Source organism: Pinus tabuliformis, chromosome 2_2, assembly GCF_031772625.1.
Source record: "Pinus tabuliformis cultivar Carrire ecotype Pingquan chromosome 2_2, CPIR1, whole genome shotgun sequence".
NCBI classification, from domain to species: domain Eukaryota; kingdom Viridiplantae; phylum Streptophyta; class Pinopsida; order Pinales; family Pinaceae; genus Pinus; species Pinus tabuliformis.
Genome location: NC_142300.1, coordinates 7827631 through 7844003, shown reverse-complemented (window position 1 = coordinate 7844003; position 16373 = coordinate 7827631).

The following is a 16373-nucleotide window of genomic DNA, read 5'->3' as shown; positions in this document are numbered from 1 at the left end:
AACTGGGTCGAAAGGGGGAAATCGAGGCAATCAATACTTCTTGAAGGTCTGACCCTTAACAAAAAGCTATTCCTGGTCAAAGAAGCTGAAGTCTACCTAGTGTGTCACCAAGTGTTGTCGCTGCTACAACACCCTCCAAAATTTCACAACATTTGAGTTTTGGAGCCTACTATCATTGTTGCCTTGATCATCAAGTGCCGCCACATGTTATTCTATGTGTTTCAAGTGTACTTGAAAGGTATCAAGTGTCATCGCATTGGTTAGAACATCTTTAGGTGCATTTCATGGCCGTAACATCTTTGATGTTGTAAAATGACACTTTTTTCTCGCAATCACACACACTTCACTTGGTGTACTTGGGGAATGCAGGTAAGGTGGAATTTTGATGTATATTTACCATTTTTCAAGCTTTTCTAAGTTTTCTCGATGTGTTGGTATGTGTTTCACATGGTTTTATGTCTAAAAATCATCACGTTCACTCGTCATCCTATCATCCTGACTTAGATAAATCTTTGGTTTCAAAGCAAACCCATTGAGGCCAAGAGCGCAGACAAATATTTGGTTTCAAAGAAAACCCATTGAAGCCAAGAGCGCATGAGCAAACTCTAAAGCCTTGATCAGGAATCCTTCTTTGTTCAAAAGTGCATTATGCACCTTCTAAGAGTGCAGAGCGCACTCCTTAAGCCCTTTCCCATTCCTTGTTACGAATTGCACCCTTCAAGAGACCAAGTATTCCTTTGAGCACACTCCTTCGACTCAAATAAGTGAGCCTTCCTTGAGCACATGAGTGCACCATGAAGGCCTTAAGCCCAACCCTTCAACTTTCCACAATGTACCATGCACCTTCTTGGACCCTTTAAGCACATGAGTTCACTTCGAAGGCATGAAGCATTAGCCATAAACCTTTAGACTTGCGCCATGCGCCCTCCTGGGCCTCTTGAGCATATGAGTGCACCCCAAAGGTCTAATTATTCCTCCTTCAACCTTTAGGAATGTGCCCTGTGCCCTCCCTCTCTCTCTTGGGTGCATAAGGCACTTGGGAAGCCTGAAGCCTTCCCTTTCATCCTTCAAACTTACGCCATGTGCCCTGCCTTGACTGTCTCTTTCCCTTGGGCGCATGAGCATGTGTTGAAGCCCTGAAGCTTTCTCTCTTCAAACCTTAAACCTCGGTGAAATTCTCCAATGTGCCCAAAATCTCTCCTTGCCCCTTTTAAGTGCACTGAAAAGGAATGAATAGAAAATTTGCATAAAACACGCTAGAATACAGGATTTTCAAGTTGATGGTTGCTTGTCATGAGTGATTGTAGCCACAAGTACCTCATAAAAATTGTGGCAAGCACACATGAGGAAGATCAGGCAGGGAATACAAACAAAGGAAGCATCAAATAAGAAATAACACAGTGAAATATTGATGATCAAAGCACCCTAAAGACTCTAGGATCAAAGACCCTTTGGAGGGTGAAGGCATCAATGATCAGAAGTTGTATGAATAATGAAGACAAAAGTGGTAGCCATGTCACCACTGAAGAAATTCCATGTCATCAATCACTATTAGTCCTAGTCACCAAGGATAGTGACACATCACATCTTCATCATATGATGATGTGGAAGTTATGATGTAATGCTGCAATATTTGTAAAGACCTATCGGTGGAAGTTTAAGAGTCATGTGTGGACAAAACAGTAATGGAAGTCCAAAAGACATGTAATATATGTAATTCCAAAATTCATTTTGAAGTCCAAAGGTCATAGAAGTCCAAAGGTCATTAGGAGTTGGAAATTAAAGAGTCATGGGGATGTGAAAAGTCATGCCTCAAGCTATAAAAGGATCCTCATTTCTCATGTAATGGAATTTTAACCTTCGCTTCTCCCACAAGGCATTAGAGAGATAGATTTAGTACTTTTGGGGAGCATGTAGTGGCTCTAACGCTCCACTAATGGATATAGTGATGTCCATTATATTTATGTATCTTGGAACTTTTTCTTAATATTGAAGCATTTTCAGGCCAGAATAGTTTCACACATGGAGTGTGAATGTTTCTAAGACTATTATTTGAATGTTTATGGTTCATGTTTTCTTTCACCTGTACTGGAGTAATTGGACTATTTCAGTGACTTCAATGCTTAACTTATTGGAATTGTATTATAATGTTTATAATAATCATCACATCTATGTGAACTATTTATTTTGATGTTAGATGAGCCTTTCTATTCCTATGTGTGTCTCCATTAAGGTAGCTCTATTATTCTCTCTTAGAGGCTCACTTTGATTTCCCTCCGCAGTGAAAGGACCTTAATACATTTGGAATCAGACAGCCACAAGGAACACTCGATTGCTCATTCAAAAGCACATACACGCTTCTCTCTCATGCTGACAGCTAAAGCCAAGGAAGATATTTAAGTAAACGACAGTTGGTCCGTATTTGAGATTGAAATCCTACACCAAATAGTGTGAGGTATCATTGGGACCTTATATGAGGTAGATCCCCTGTATGTTGGTGGTATCCAACACCGTCAACAAATACATATTTAAATGAGTACAACAATTATGAAGACCGAAACTAGTTACATTTCTCAACACTCCCTCTTAACTAGGGAGGTATTCATAATTGTACAACTAATACAACATCATATCTCAAACCAAAAAGTTCTCATAAGAAGAGTGAGATAGATAAGCCATACTGTAAGCATCATCATCATGACCAAAATTGTCTTTGAGGCCTAACTAGAGAATCTTTTCTTTAATCAAGAGCATTATGGTGGGAGGGTTTATGTGTGATACCGCACTACCTCTACAAGGTACATACCCCATCCATATGTCTACAAGGTATGTATTTTTAGGACTATTATTATCTTGGATATTCAATCCTGAGTCCTCAAAGAATATCGGTCCTCTTCGACCAATATTCTCTTGGATACATGTCACATCCTCAAAGAGTGTCGATACCTTTCCTTTATTGGATGTTTTATCCTCAAGGAAACCATAGTTTCTTATCCAATCCTTTGTCATTCTCTCTTCATCACTTGAAGAGTAGAATGCACATGTGATGTTCAACATCACTACCTCTCAACCAAAGATAACATCCTTATTCTCTTTTAATCTTGAGAATAGAACCTTGCTCCTATACAAGGAGACTCCTTTACTCCCTCTCAAAAGCAGAAGAGATATAAAATTCCTTTCTATTTGGGAAGTCACCATCACAAGCCTTATAGCTTGTCTTCATAAGAGTATCAACTACCAATTCTTCATAGCTTCCTGGCTCCCTTTTTCCTATACATCATCGAGCTTTCTTTATTTCAAGGTATTATGGAGTCACCTTCTCTCTTCAATCTTGTGACAGGTTCTAGGCCAATCTTCTTGCTCATCACTTTATTTTTCAATATGAAGGCATTACATTGAGCCTTTCCAAACTTCAATTTGATCATAGCTTCTTCTTGAAAGTGATCTTCCTTTGACCTCCAGGTTATCTTCTCGCACTGCTACCTTTTAATCCCAATATGTCCACATCTTGAATTCATACTTTCCAGGGACTAGATATTAAGGTTCCCTTAATAATCCTCATACATTTTCATCCATATAGTTGAACTTCACTCAACTGTCATCATGTATCCCTGCAACATTTTTCCAGGTAGCAAAATAACATGTTAACTAGATAACCAACAATAATGAAAATAAAGCTTACCTCATTATGATGACCTTATTGTTCTACCAATATCCTCATGGTCCATCTATATATGAATCTTCCTTCATGCATCATAGTGCCCAAGGATCGAACTTGATTACAAAGTTACAACTTTTCTTTCAGAGACTTTACTAGATGTAAATCATTATCTTACTTATTCTAGAGAAATTCTTAATATTTCATACATCCTTAAGTAAGTCAAATTCTATTCTTTCTCCAACATCACAGGTACTCAAGCATAATTTTCCTTCCATAATATTTTTGTACATATGAATCTTACCCAAATTTTGTTTTCAGCATGCATTCCTATGCTTTCATCCAATCACCTAGTTATATGACCCTATAACCTGACCCATTGCATTCCTTCATCCCTTCAACAATATTGATTCCACATTACATGGAATGTTTACTTTCCTTGTCATGATGCCTTTCCCAAGGACCTTTTATAATGAAGGACCTTCCATGATCATGATGATCCAATTAGGCAATATGACAACTTCTAACATGATGTTAGATAATATTTGGATGAAAAATATGCAAAATGATCTATCTATCTATCTGGATGATTTCTATAAACAAACTCAATCATGTAAGTTTCAAAATATGCCACTATCATATGCTTTATTTATATGATGAAAAACACTGTATCCTAAAATAAAGATTAATTCTTCACAAAGAACCTGACAGTTAGTGAACTTTCTTTAGTAGTAAATATCCTTCACTTCTTCCTTCATTGCCTTCTTCTCAGGTTCTTCCACTACTTCGAATACATGAGCTTCAATCCTTTCCTTTCTCTTGTTGGTTTGGACAGTCCCTTTTAAAGTTTCCATACTCATTTCACTTGAAGCATTGAACCTTGGACATGTATTTATTCTTGGACTTACCAAACTTTCCCTTCTGTAACTTCTTGACTTAGGCTAGAAAGGCTTGAGATGGATCATCTAATCTAATTCCTTGATTCTTCTAATATGCACTGATCCCACAACTCATCAAAGGGAGTTGAATCCTTCTTGGAGTAGATTCTTTTTGAAAATTTGCTCCATTCTGGTGGCAATGCATTTAATACACATATGGTTACTTCATAATGAGTAACTGGTTCCCCAAGTTCTTGCAGATGGTCTCCTAGTTGAGAGAATCTCATGATAAAGGATGCCACATCCTCATCCTTTGATTTCTTCATTCCATATAACTTGTTCCACAAAGACATATTTTGTCATGTTGTACTTACAAAGTACAAATTCACTAGCTTTTCATACATGGCCTTGCAAGTCTTTAGGTTTGCAACAAACAGAACAAGAGAATCCTTAATTGATTCAACTATTATCCTTTGAGCCGGTACTTCCCCTTTCTTATACTTTGCTAGTTATTATGTCTTGTACTTGCTTGGTTCAATGATTTCCCCAATAACATATTCCATTACTTCTTGTTCTTTGAGTATCGAGTCAATTATTTTCTTCCATGCTAGATAATTTGATGCCCCAATGAGCTTATTCCTCTCCTTGCAAAAAGAACCAATATGAACTGAAGATTTGGACATGATGTAATAATATGATACTACATGAGACCAAGATTATTCTTGATTATATCTCCAATCTTCTTTATGCCTTCAAGATATTTGAAGTGTCCTTGATAACAAATTCCAAAGTTCCTTGATGCTTCCTTCAAATATGCCTTCTAAATAGATCTTCTTCTAAAGAGATATCAACACTCTTCTTGATGTCTTTCTTTCAAATATTTATTTGTTGTGAGCTTGACGTAGACTTTATCTCCTTTAATGTAGAAAACCTCCTTCCTTGAGTCCTTTCTCAAATGATCACTTTTGGAAATCAATTTGTTCTTGAAGAGCTTCCTTTTTCCTTCCCCTTGAAAAGTAACTAGTGTCCTTTCAACTGCCTTCCTTATTCATCTTAGATTTGATACCATGTTGGAAAATGGATAGTGGCAGCTATTAATCTTATTTTCCTTAACCTTGATATTTTCTTGTGAATCTTATTTTATCTTCTTTAGTTAGATATTTTAATAAAACATTATCAAGAACAATAATATCAACAATAGAGGACACATATATTAGGCGCTTAGCAAGAGCAAAACACTTCTAAGGGAAAACCTGAAAACTCTTATCTTCTTAGAATCTACTTCAAATGAGATACAAAGACCCAAATCTTAGACCAAGTCTTATTTCTCCTAGTACCAAGTTAGTACTTCTTCAAGTCCTTCCTTGATTCTGCACCAAACTACTACACACTGCAACTTCGACCTGCCAACTTCGATACTACTACTTAGCTTGCAACTTCGACCTTGCAATTTCAGTCTTGCAGCTTCTAAGGAAACCCTATATCAACCTCTTCTTGAGATTTTATTGGAGCAATACAACTCCTCCTAAGTTCAACGAGGTCTAGATAGAGTATCCTTCCTTCCAACTACAATATGTTGCAACTCTATCTTGCAATTTGAACCTTTTTCTGCAGCATGAACCCTATAATTTCACATGTGTGAGATAGGTAGAGCCTAAGAAAAAGAAAATTTCATCCTTGCTTCTCTTCCTTAGCTTTCGCTCTCCTTTTTTCTCTTCCCAGCTACATATCAAACTTCTTATTATGATATCAAACTTGTGGAGTGAGTGAATCCTAAATGATCCGAATGGGAAAGTTAGTGTTTGTTGTGCTAAATTCCAATTCAGAATATAAACAAAGTGCTTGAGGATTATGAGGTCAATTTCAAGTTAACCATGAGTTTTTATGTCATTATATGTAATCCATGAGCTTAAAAAATGAATTAAAACACTGAACAACAACATAAAAACATACATAACATCACCATAACAACAATACACTCAACAATTGATGAAGGATTTCACCCCTCCTGGGCTACGTCTCTTTGGTCCAGCTTCCAATGGCTTGACCCAATCTCATTATGATAAAAAGACTTCAGTGATAAAGAGTACATAAAGTGTGCTGACATAAAGAGTGGCTAGTTTCCATTTCAAGGAAACATTCTCCTGCAAAGAACTCTCACTCTAAAAGCATGACAACCTACAGTCAATCATGAAACAATCAATAAGAAAAGGGCTCTCAAATCAAGATCCCATACTCCATCTGATTATGAGCATAACAAGTACAACAATTCAGTTGAAGTACTAAAAGATAACTTTCCTCAACAAGACAAATGAGAAAAGAGAAACATGAGCTACATCATAGATGTCACAGCTGTTGTAGAAAACATATGAAGACTAGAAAACCCCTACAAGGTCCTCTCCATTTTCAAAATCCTTCATAAACTAATTCAATGCACTAATTGATCCTAGCACCCATAGACTCAAACCTGTAAAGAGTCTCTTCAAAAGTGCTCCAATGGCCGTAAAACCTGTTCCATTAGCCTCACAAGACCCAAAAATGCCTGTCTAGCCTCTTCCTACTCCTGAAAAGACCAAAAATTGCAGAAGATATGAGCTTCCCTAGCCGTTCTGCTAGTCTCTTTACAATTTCCCCAAAATCCAGCAATGGTCCTATAATTTCACCCCAAAATCCGCTAACGGAGTGTCGATTCCACCAAACTTGGGCGAAATTGTCAGAGCGTTTAAATGGCCTCTAAGTCCTTAACTCCGAAAATCATGACCACATGGGGGGCCATGTGACCGGGGGTCAGGGCTAACCACTTGTCCTCGCTGTCCGGGCCCCTTTCCGCTTCGCCCGCGGTCCTGGTGGCTGCATATGACCAAGGGCTGGCCCCTTTCTGAAAATTGCGCACTAGTCAAAGTTTAAATGAAACTCGACGACCATAGTTGTTAAGAACTAATGTATGGTGCATTGACAAAGGCTTTGGAATTGGTGCTAGAGTTCATGGGTTCGACCCCTCTCGCTGCTTCTCGGTCCTCACATAATTTTGGCGGCCCTGGCCGTGCCACATAACAGCCTGTGATTGGCCACCCAAAACCAATAATAACATGCCAAGTCAGCTGCCGCCAAGACTGCCACGTGTCAACACGTGATTCAACAGAGTCTAATCATATGCACAGTCACCCTTCTGCGTAGGCAGCCCAATCAGCCTACCACATCAGTAGTACGGACTACTAACTGTGCATTGTTGCATTTTTTTTTGCCAAATTCGTTTGTTTGAGAAAATGGTTAGAACACGTTTTTGGGAGCATACGGAATCCGTTTTGCGTGAAACAAGTTGCCTAGATTTAGAAAAACAAGCACTATGTGGTTGTTTAGGTTCCACATCAATCCAAAAACTTTGAATTTTGAGCAAATTTTTGAGCACCTGATCACTCCTCCCCACTAAAAGCTTTTGGACCCCAAAAGATCACTTTCAGTTGTTCAACAGATGAGGGTACAATTCCCTCACCTTTCCAATCTTGATCCATTTGGTCTTGGAAGGATTTCTTCCTTTGAGTCCCATACAAAGCTAGTCCACACTCCCTCATTTTGAAGTCCTTGTTCTTTTGTCAAGAATGGTGTCTTGCAATAGTTCTTCAAGGTACTCATGAGAGAAATCCTCAATGGAAGGAATTTGAACATTCTCTCCTTGATCTTCAATCAAAGGAGGCTCATATAATCTTAAATATTCCACATTAACGACAACATAAATTTGCATATATGAAGGCAAATCCAACCTGAAGGCATTGCCACCAATCTTTTCCATAATTCTGAATGGACCATATCGAATTGGTTTCAGCTTTTTACCTTCTCCTTGGAGCCTCTCTTTGCTAATGTGAATCCAAACTTCATCATTGACTTGGAAATTGTGATCTACACGATGCTTGTCATGCCTTGACTTGTACTTGCCTTGGCTCTTTTCAAGCTGATCTTGAAATCTTTGATGTACCAATTGGGTTTGCTCAATGAAATTGTTGGCTTTGTCTATGTCGCTATGACCATCAATAGAAACATCCTTCCCAAAAATGAAATCTAATGGCGATCTTCTGCAAAATCTTTACCAAGGATCAAATCCAAAAAGACTTTGGCAAATAACCCAAACAAGGTTCACATTGTGTAAATGAGTGCTTGAAATAATTGTAACATAATGAATGTGATGCAACTACTCATCCCAAAATTTAGGATGCTTACTTGAATGTCCACAAATGGAAATGCATCTTACAATATGGAATAAATTTGACTCCCAAATTCCCATATAGATTGACTCATCATCAAGCCAAAATAGCATAACAATGCCAAAGAAATCACTGTTGCATATATAAAATTTGATTCACAAACATCACTTTTACAAAATGCCCAACTATGGGGACATGCAACAAGTGAAATAAAAAATAAATGCATTCTTTAATTAGACAAATATTCCAACCATTTCTTACCCAACCATGCTAGGGAATACCAGGAAATTCACTTTTACGGGAAGAATGAGAGCGGAAAAAGATAGAGGAAGAAAAACGGAAGGAAACAACAAATGTTATAGAACAAATAATAAGTATTAGATCAGATGTTCAGAACAAACAAGTAGAAGATGGTCAAGTAGAAGATCAAGATGGTGTTTCTTCACTTCACTTCCTTCTAGAACTGCTCTTGGAATGGTTATGGCATGCCTTGCACATTCCTCTACCTTCTCCTTCTTAGGTGATTCCATTACCTGTTTGTCCTTCTTTGGATGAAGATGTGGATGTAACTTCCAACACTTTTCAATCCAATGCCCACTTATGTTGCAATGAGTGCAAAAGCTTTTGTGAGCTTTTCTTGGCACAAATGTCTTTAAACTTGGATGAGAATTTCCCTTCTTGGTCTCAATTCCAATTGACATATTCATCTTCTTGACTAATGCTTTCCTTTTGTGGCACTTAGCTACACAATGGTTAGGTGCATGACAAAAAGTGCAAGGAAAAACATTCCACAACATGTTATTCAAATCATCATGTTGTTTGTAATCATAAAAAGTCTTTGAATAATCAAGATGCTTATACCTCTTATGGTTGTCCTTTGGCTTATGAGTCTGATGAGGAGAACTTGACTTAGTTCTTCCTTTAAAGTGCTCATCTCTCTTTGGATATGTTTTGCACTTCATGTCCTCCTTTTTCTTTAGAAACCAAGCTGGTACCAATTCCGGATGCAAATCCCAACAATTTGCCTTATCATGTCCTCTCTTATGACAAAAAGAACATGGTACCCAAGAGCTATCACTGGAAGAACATTCTCCCTTTTCAACATAGCCCAAACCTTCACATCGAGGTCTCGCCTTTGCCTCAAATGGATGGATAATTCCCTGATTGTTCACTCCAAGGCCTCCTCCCTTTTAACCCATCTTGGACAAGAGCTTTGTTCCTATCCCTTTGCTATGCTTCTCAAAGGCTGCAAAAGAGCTCAAATCAACTTTTTCATGTAAAAAACTACATGTAAATGCTTACCATTTTCCTCATCTTTCGACTGAGGAACAAAAATGCTCTTAAACTCTTTCCTAATTCTTAAGGTGTATTCTTGGACTCTTGGTCTTTCATGTTTCAGCTCCTTGGACTTTGGCGCTAATAGAACCTCATCCTCATCATCATGCAGACAAAAGGTGCAAACTTGGCCATCTTCCTTCTCTAAGGGGCTTTCTGCACTAGCCTCTTGTGTAAGGGTTGTTGTGGAAAAGGATGATGATGAAAGTGATGGTGGAGATGGTGGACGTTTACCTCTATTTCCATTACCTCCTCCTCATGAAGAGGCTTCTCCTTTTGGATGCTTGGAGCTTTCACCCTGCAGTCTGGTATTCCTCTCTTCGTAGAGGACTTTCACCATCTCTATCATGTCAAAGAAATCCTTCTCATCCTCTGACATATTTGCAAGCTCTCCTTTATGTGACATGCTTGCTGAATCTTCAACTGCAATTTGAGGTAGAACTGGTGGTGGAGATTGTGGCAATCTTGCTTTCCTTATCCTTGTCCTCGTTTGAGGACTTGCAACCATAAGCTTTCCTTCTCCTCTCTTGAGTTTCAACCTTGTAAGCATCACATTCACTTGAAAACAATTAAATCCTCCTTGCACAAAGAAAACAAAGAGCTCTTATACCAAACTTGATATGAATGGGAAAGTTAGTGTTTGTTGTGCTAAATTCTAATTCAGAATATAAACAAAGTACTTGAGGATTATGAGGTAAATTTCAAGTTAACCATGAGTTTTATGTCTTTATATGTAATTAATGAGCTTAAAACATGAATTAAAACACTAAACAACAACATAAAAACAAACAAAATATCACCATAATAGTAAAAAACTCAACAATTGATGAAGGAGTTCACCCCTCTTGGGCTATGTCTCCTTGGTCGAGCTTCTAATGGCTTCACCCAATCTCATTGTGCTCAAAATAATTTAGTGATAAAGAGTACATAAAGTGCGCTGACATAAAGAGTGGCTAGTTTCCCCTTCAAGGAAACATTCTCCTGCAAAGAACTCCCACTCTAAAAATATGACAACCTACAGTCAGTAATGAAACAATCAACAAGAAAAAGGCTCTCAAATCAAGACCCCATACTCCATTTGACTATGAGCATAACAAGTACAACAATTCACTTGAAGTACTAAAAGAGAACTTTCCTCAACAAGACATAATGAGAAAAGAGAAACATGAGCTACACCATAGATGTCACAACTGTTACAGAAAACATATGAAGGCTAGAAAACCCCTAGAAGGTCCTCTCCATTTTCAAAAGCCTTCAAAAACTGATTCAACCCACTGATTGATCCTAGCACCCATAGACTCAAACCTGCAAAAAGTCTCTTCAGAAGTGCTCCAATGGTTGTAAAACCTATTTTGTTAGCTTCAGAAGACTCAAAAATGCATGTCTAGCCTCTTAATACTCCTGAAAAGACAAAAAACTTTAGAAGGTATGAGCTTCCCTAGCCTTTCTATTAGTCGCTCTATAATTTCCCTAAAATCCGACACCAGTCCTACAATTTCACCCCAAAATCCGCTAACAGAGTGCCGATTTCGCCAAACTCCGGGTGAAATTGTCAGAGCGTTTAAATGGCCTCTAAGGCCTTAACTCCGAAAATCATGGCCACATGGGGGGCCACATGCCTGGGGGCCAGGGCTAACCGCTTGTCCCCGTCGTCCGTGCCCCTTTTCGCTCCACCCGCGATCCTGGTAGCTGCATAAGACCAAGGGCTGACCCGTTTCCCAAAACTGCGTGCTAGTCAAAGTTTAAATGAAACTCGACGACCACAGTGCTTAAGAACTAATGTATGGCGCGTAGGCAAAGGCTTTGGACTTGGTGTTGGAGGTCGCGAGTTCGACCCGCTCGATGTTGCTCGGACCTCAACATAATTTTGTTGGCCCTCGGGCTGCCATGTGGCGGCTCTTGGATATGCCACGTGGCGGTCGGTGATTGGCCACCCAAAACCAATAAAAAAACGACAAGTCAACTACCACCAGGACTGCCACGTGTCAACACGTGATTCGATGGAGTCCAATCATATGCACAGTTACCCTACCGCGTCAGCCTTCCATGTCAGCAGTATGGATCGCTGATTGTGCAGTTTTGCATTTTTTTTTCCGCCAAATTCGCCTGTTTGAGAAAAAAGACAGAACACATTTCCAAGAGCATACAGAGTTCGTTTCATGCGAAATGAGTTGCGTCAGATTCAAAACGACGAGCACTACACGGTCGTTTAAGTTCCACACCGATTCGACAACTTTGAATTTTGAGCACCTTATCACCAAATGAGGTCAAATTTCTCCTTTATAAAGCCTTCTCAAAGGGTCAAATTCCCTCATTTTGGCTGACTTGTACTTTTGGAGTTTCCATGAATTTCTAGACTCAAATATTACTCTTTTTATAATTACATTTTTCCTAGAAGGGTCTTATAAATATGATGTTGATACCTTTGATTCAAAACAATAAATGTTAAGACCTATTATTTTCTTATTTATTACATAAAATACATATTAAAATGAGTACAACAATTATAAAAACCAAAACAAGTTACATTTCTCAACAAAATAAATGTTGCAATGTCTAAAGATAGGACAAATTTTTAACCACACATCCATTAATGTTCTTCTCCAAAAAGTAGATGAACCATAATGACCCCAATCTACTGCACAATTGAGTAGCCAAGATATGAAAAATTACCCTTATTTCTCTTTGGAGCCACCTCATATAATATACCTCCGCTATGTTACCTCCTCGTGTCTAACACTATCATGAGGTTTTATGAGACGCTTTAACGACTAGACCTTCCAAACTGAATATATGGATTAATAATTAATTAATCACACTCAATGGGGGCATGTAATTAATGTCATCATGACACATTAAGGAAACATTTGGGCACACAACTCAACAATGCCAACACAAAAACATATATGATTTGATATGAGGTGTTGTGAAAATAAGATAAGATTAATATTCATAAATCAAATTCTAAGTGATTGTTCAACAATGATAATGTTTGAAAAAAATGAAGGATAATAAATTATTATCAAATATGGTGTCATTTCCTAACATTTTCAGGAATATTTTTAGAACATAAATTGATTATCGAATTTCATGAAAGAGATTTGATGATAAAATATGCTTATGGAGCATTTCCCTCCCATTGAAGGCAAAGTACGAGACAAATTTCCATTAAAAAACCAATATATTCAATTTAAGAAAATTATTAGCTACATTGTTGATTTCAAAAACCAAATTACAAGTGACTTCAACTTTTTAACTTTTTAGGAAAAATAAAGAATTTGGAGATGCGAGAGAATTAGGCGTGTTAGCTTGGAGATTAGCTTTTGAAGTAGCCCTATACATAATGTGGCTCTCAAATATAAAGCTTTATATAATTAAAATGTTTCTAAATGGAGTTTTTTGGTTCATGCATACAAATATAGAAAACATTTTCAAGGAAATATTTCAAGAATTTTCTCATATTTTATAAATGATGCCCAACATAAAAGTCACCCATGCCACATGTACACTATAATGTTCTTTTTTATGGTGTTCCTTATGGCATGGTTAGGATGGAGCCTGTAAGGTCCTTGGAGTTGCGGTGCGGTTAGGCGACGGGTAACCGTGCACGTGTGCGCGACGGGCGTGCGATAGTGCGACGGGCGGGTGCGACGAACCGGGCGTGCGGAGGAAATGCGACGTTTCTGCGAGCTCCATGCGACGAAACGATGAACAATTACGACACTTGTGGGGAAAAGTGGCGATGGTTTATACCATGGTTTGAAGCACTGTGCGAGGGGTTGGCCGACCTATGGGAGAGCCCAAGGCCGACTTGAGCATGGCGTGCAAGAGGGGTGTGTGGGCAGTGGGCTGGGTAGCCCACCCACACACTAAAACATGTATATATGCTTGAGTGTAGAGCGTTCAAAGTCATCATCGCAAATCACTTCTATCTTCGCTCTTGGAAGAGCCTCTTGTGCGCAGTTTTGAGGAGGATGAGCGCATAGCTCATGCGCTCCTCTAGTGAGTTCACACTTGGTGAAAGGCGCTCTTGGTGAGAGGTGGATGTGTTGGGCAAGGCGTGCCCGAGGTGATTGTGCGGAGGCGTTTGTGCGACGACTTGGCGTGGGTGTCTTGGCGACTCGGGTGAGCGCCCGCCCACCGTGCAAGTGTGCACGAAGGTGAAACGGAGGTTGGAACCAGAGGTCGTAGAGTTGGGCAGGCGGTACTACGTGTTGTGCACACGATTTGGGCGTTTGTCAAGAGTTGGCAAGCGGGACTGCGTGTGGGCAGGGATACACGGTTTGGGCGTTTGCGACCAAACGAAGAGCAAACCGGCGAAGACGTGCAACGAGGTGAACGACGGGTTGGAGAGTCGTGCGGCGACCGTGCGGAGGTGCCGATGAGCTGGGCAACCGAGTTTGCCGAAGTTGTGAAAATTTGGCTAAGTGTAAATTTGGGGTTTCCCAAGGACTTAGTCTGTACATTGTAAAAATGATGATTATATAATATATTGATTCGGGCAGACTCACATTACGGGGAGTTGCCCCTCCCCTTTATACTGTTGCAATTGTTGTTGTTCTTGTTATACTTGCTATGGATAATGAATGAGTATGGGCTTCATTGGTATAAAGGATAAATGTATGTTTACTTGGTTGCGAAACACAAGCTAAGTAATGTTAAAGTGAAGGTAGGCGTAGTCCACGAACATAAGTATTGGTGAAAAGAAAGTGTTCGGTGGTGCCGCACCTCGCTATAAGCGGTTGAAAGACTACCGCAGGTGTAGGGGCGGGACAGTTGGTATCAGAGCTCGGTTGGAGCTAGTGAGCAGGATTTCTCGTGACGAAGTGACAATGGAAGCAGGTACTTGCAGGTGAAGGAAGCTAGTTTCACATACGAGTGGAACAAGGGCCGGTTCATGGTTGCAGGGAACTTGGTGAAGCTGGTGAACAGGTGTAGCAGAGGTGAAGTTTAGTGCTTGGGCCAAGCTGAACGACAAGGCATGGCAGGTTTGGAAAAATGTGAAGGGAAGCTCTTGCTTACCTTATACAGGTTGAAGCGGATGAAAGAAGAGAATCCCCGGATTCGAGATAAGTTTGAAGTCTTGGAAAAGAATGTTGAAGACGAGCTTCTTCAACTTGGATGGATAATGGGGCAAGGTGAAGTTGCAGATTGTGCTATCAAGGAAGAGGAAGCCGTGATGTTTGAAGATGTTGCAGATGTGACAACGATGGAGGATGAAATTGAGATTGATCAAGTTGGACCAGGATCGTGCAATTTGCAGACATGGACGGATGAGGAGACTCAGATGGAGGAGCCTCATGATGATGATGATGAAGAGCAAGGATTGTTGATTGTTGCAGGACTTGTTGGGGTTGTTTGTGACCTTATGGTAGAAGGTACAAAGGCCCTTGACAAGGGTGGAACATGATGATCGTTGGGGATGAATGGGTCATGCTTAGCCACATGGCTAAGTGCCCGGCATGACTCATGGACAGATTGGAGGGCACACTCTTGGGTGGACTTCTCATGGCCGATACCAAGAGATAGTCTTGGTGGAACCTTCAGTGGAGGAGCTATGATGGAGAGACTCATGTGATGATGATATGGTTGGGTGACCGAGTTCACTAAACCGAAGATTGTAGACTTGGATGAGGATGACCGATTGTTGTGATGGGTCTACTTGGTTGGACTACATGGACAACATAGTCATGGACATCAGGTTGGAGGCATGGAGCATGGCAGTCTTATGCAGGGACATTGTGTGGGAGCACTTGTAGAGGTGTCATGGACATCCAAGGAAGAGTGCCAAGGCAGGGATGTTGTGCGGATGGATTTGCTAGTGTGACATGGAGACTTATTACTTATGAGTTGATGGAGAGGTTGTGCACTCTTGTACAACAAGGCCATGGACTTGGTTGGATTGGTGAGCTGATTAGGGAGCTCATGATGACATGAGGTTGTGACTTTTAGGGACTTCATATATGGTGGACTTAGAGGATCTGATGCATTGAGGAGCTAAGGTCAGAGACTTTGATGCAGTATGGGATGCATACTTTCAAAGTACATGTATGGGCATGGCTTGGAAGAGTGACTTGATGTGGAGGATCGATATGAGGCACTTTGGAGTGATGGAGTTACAACGATGATGATGCTTTGGTGGCAACACTTGGGCATGGGTTGAGCCGAGACTCAACTACCTTGGACAACATGTTGTAGATGAGATGAGGGCTACTTCATGGACATGAGCATGGCTTACACTTATATGGAGATGGATTCTTGATCGAGTTGAGGATGTGGCAGGATGTTTTGAGAAACAACTGA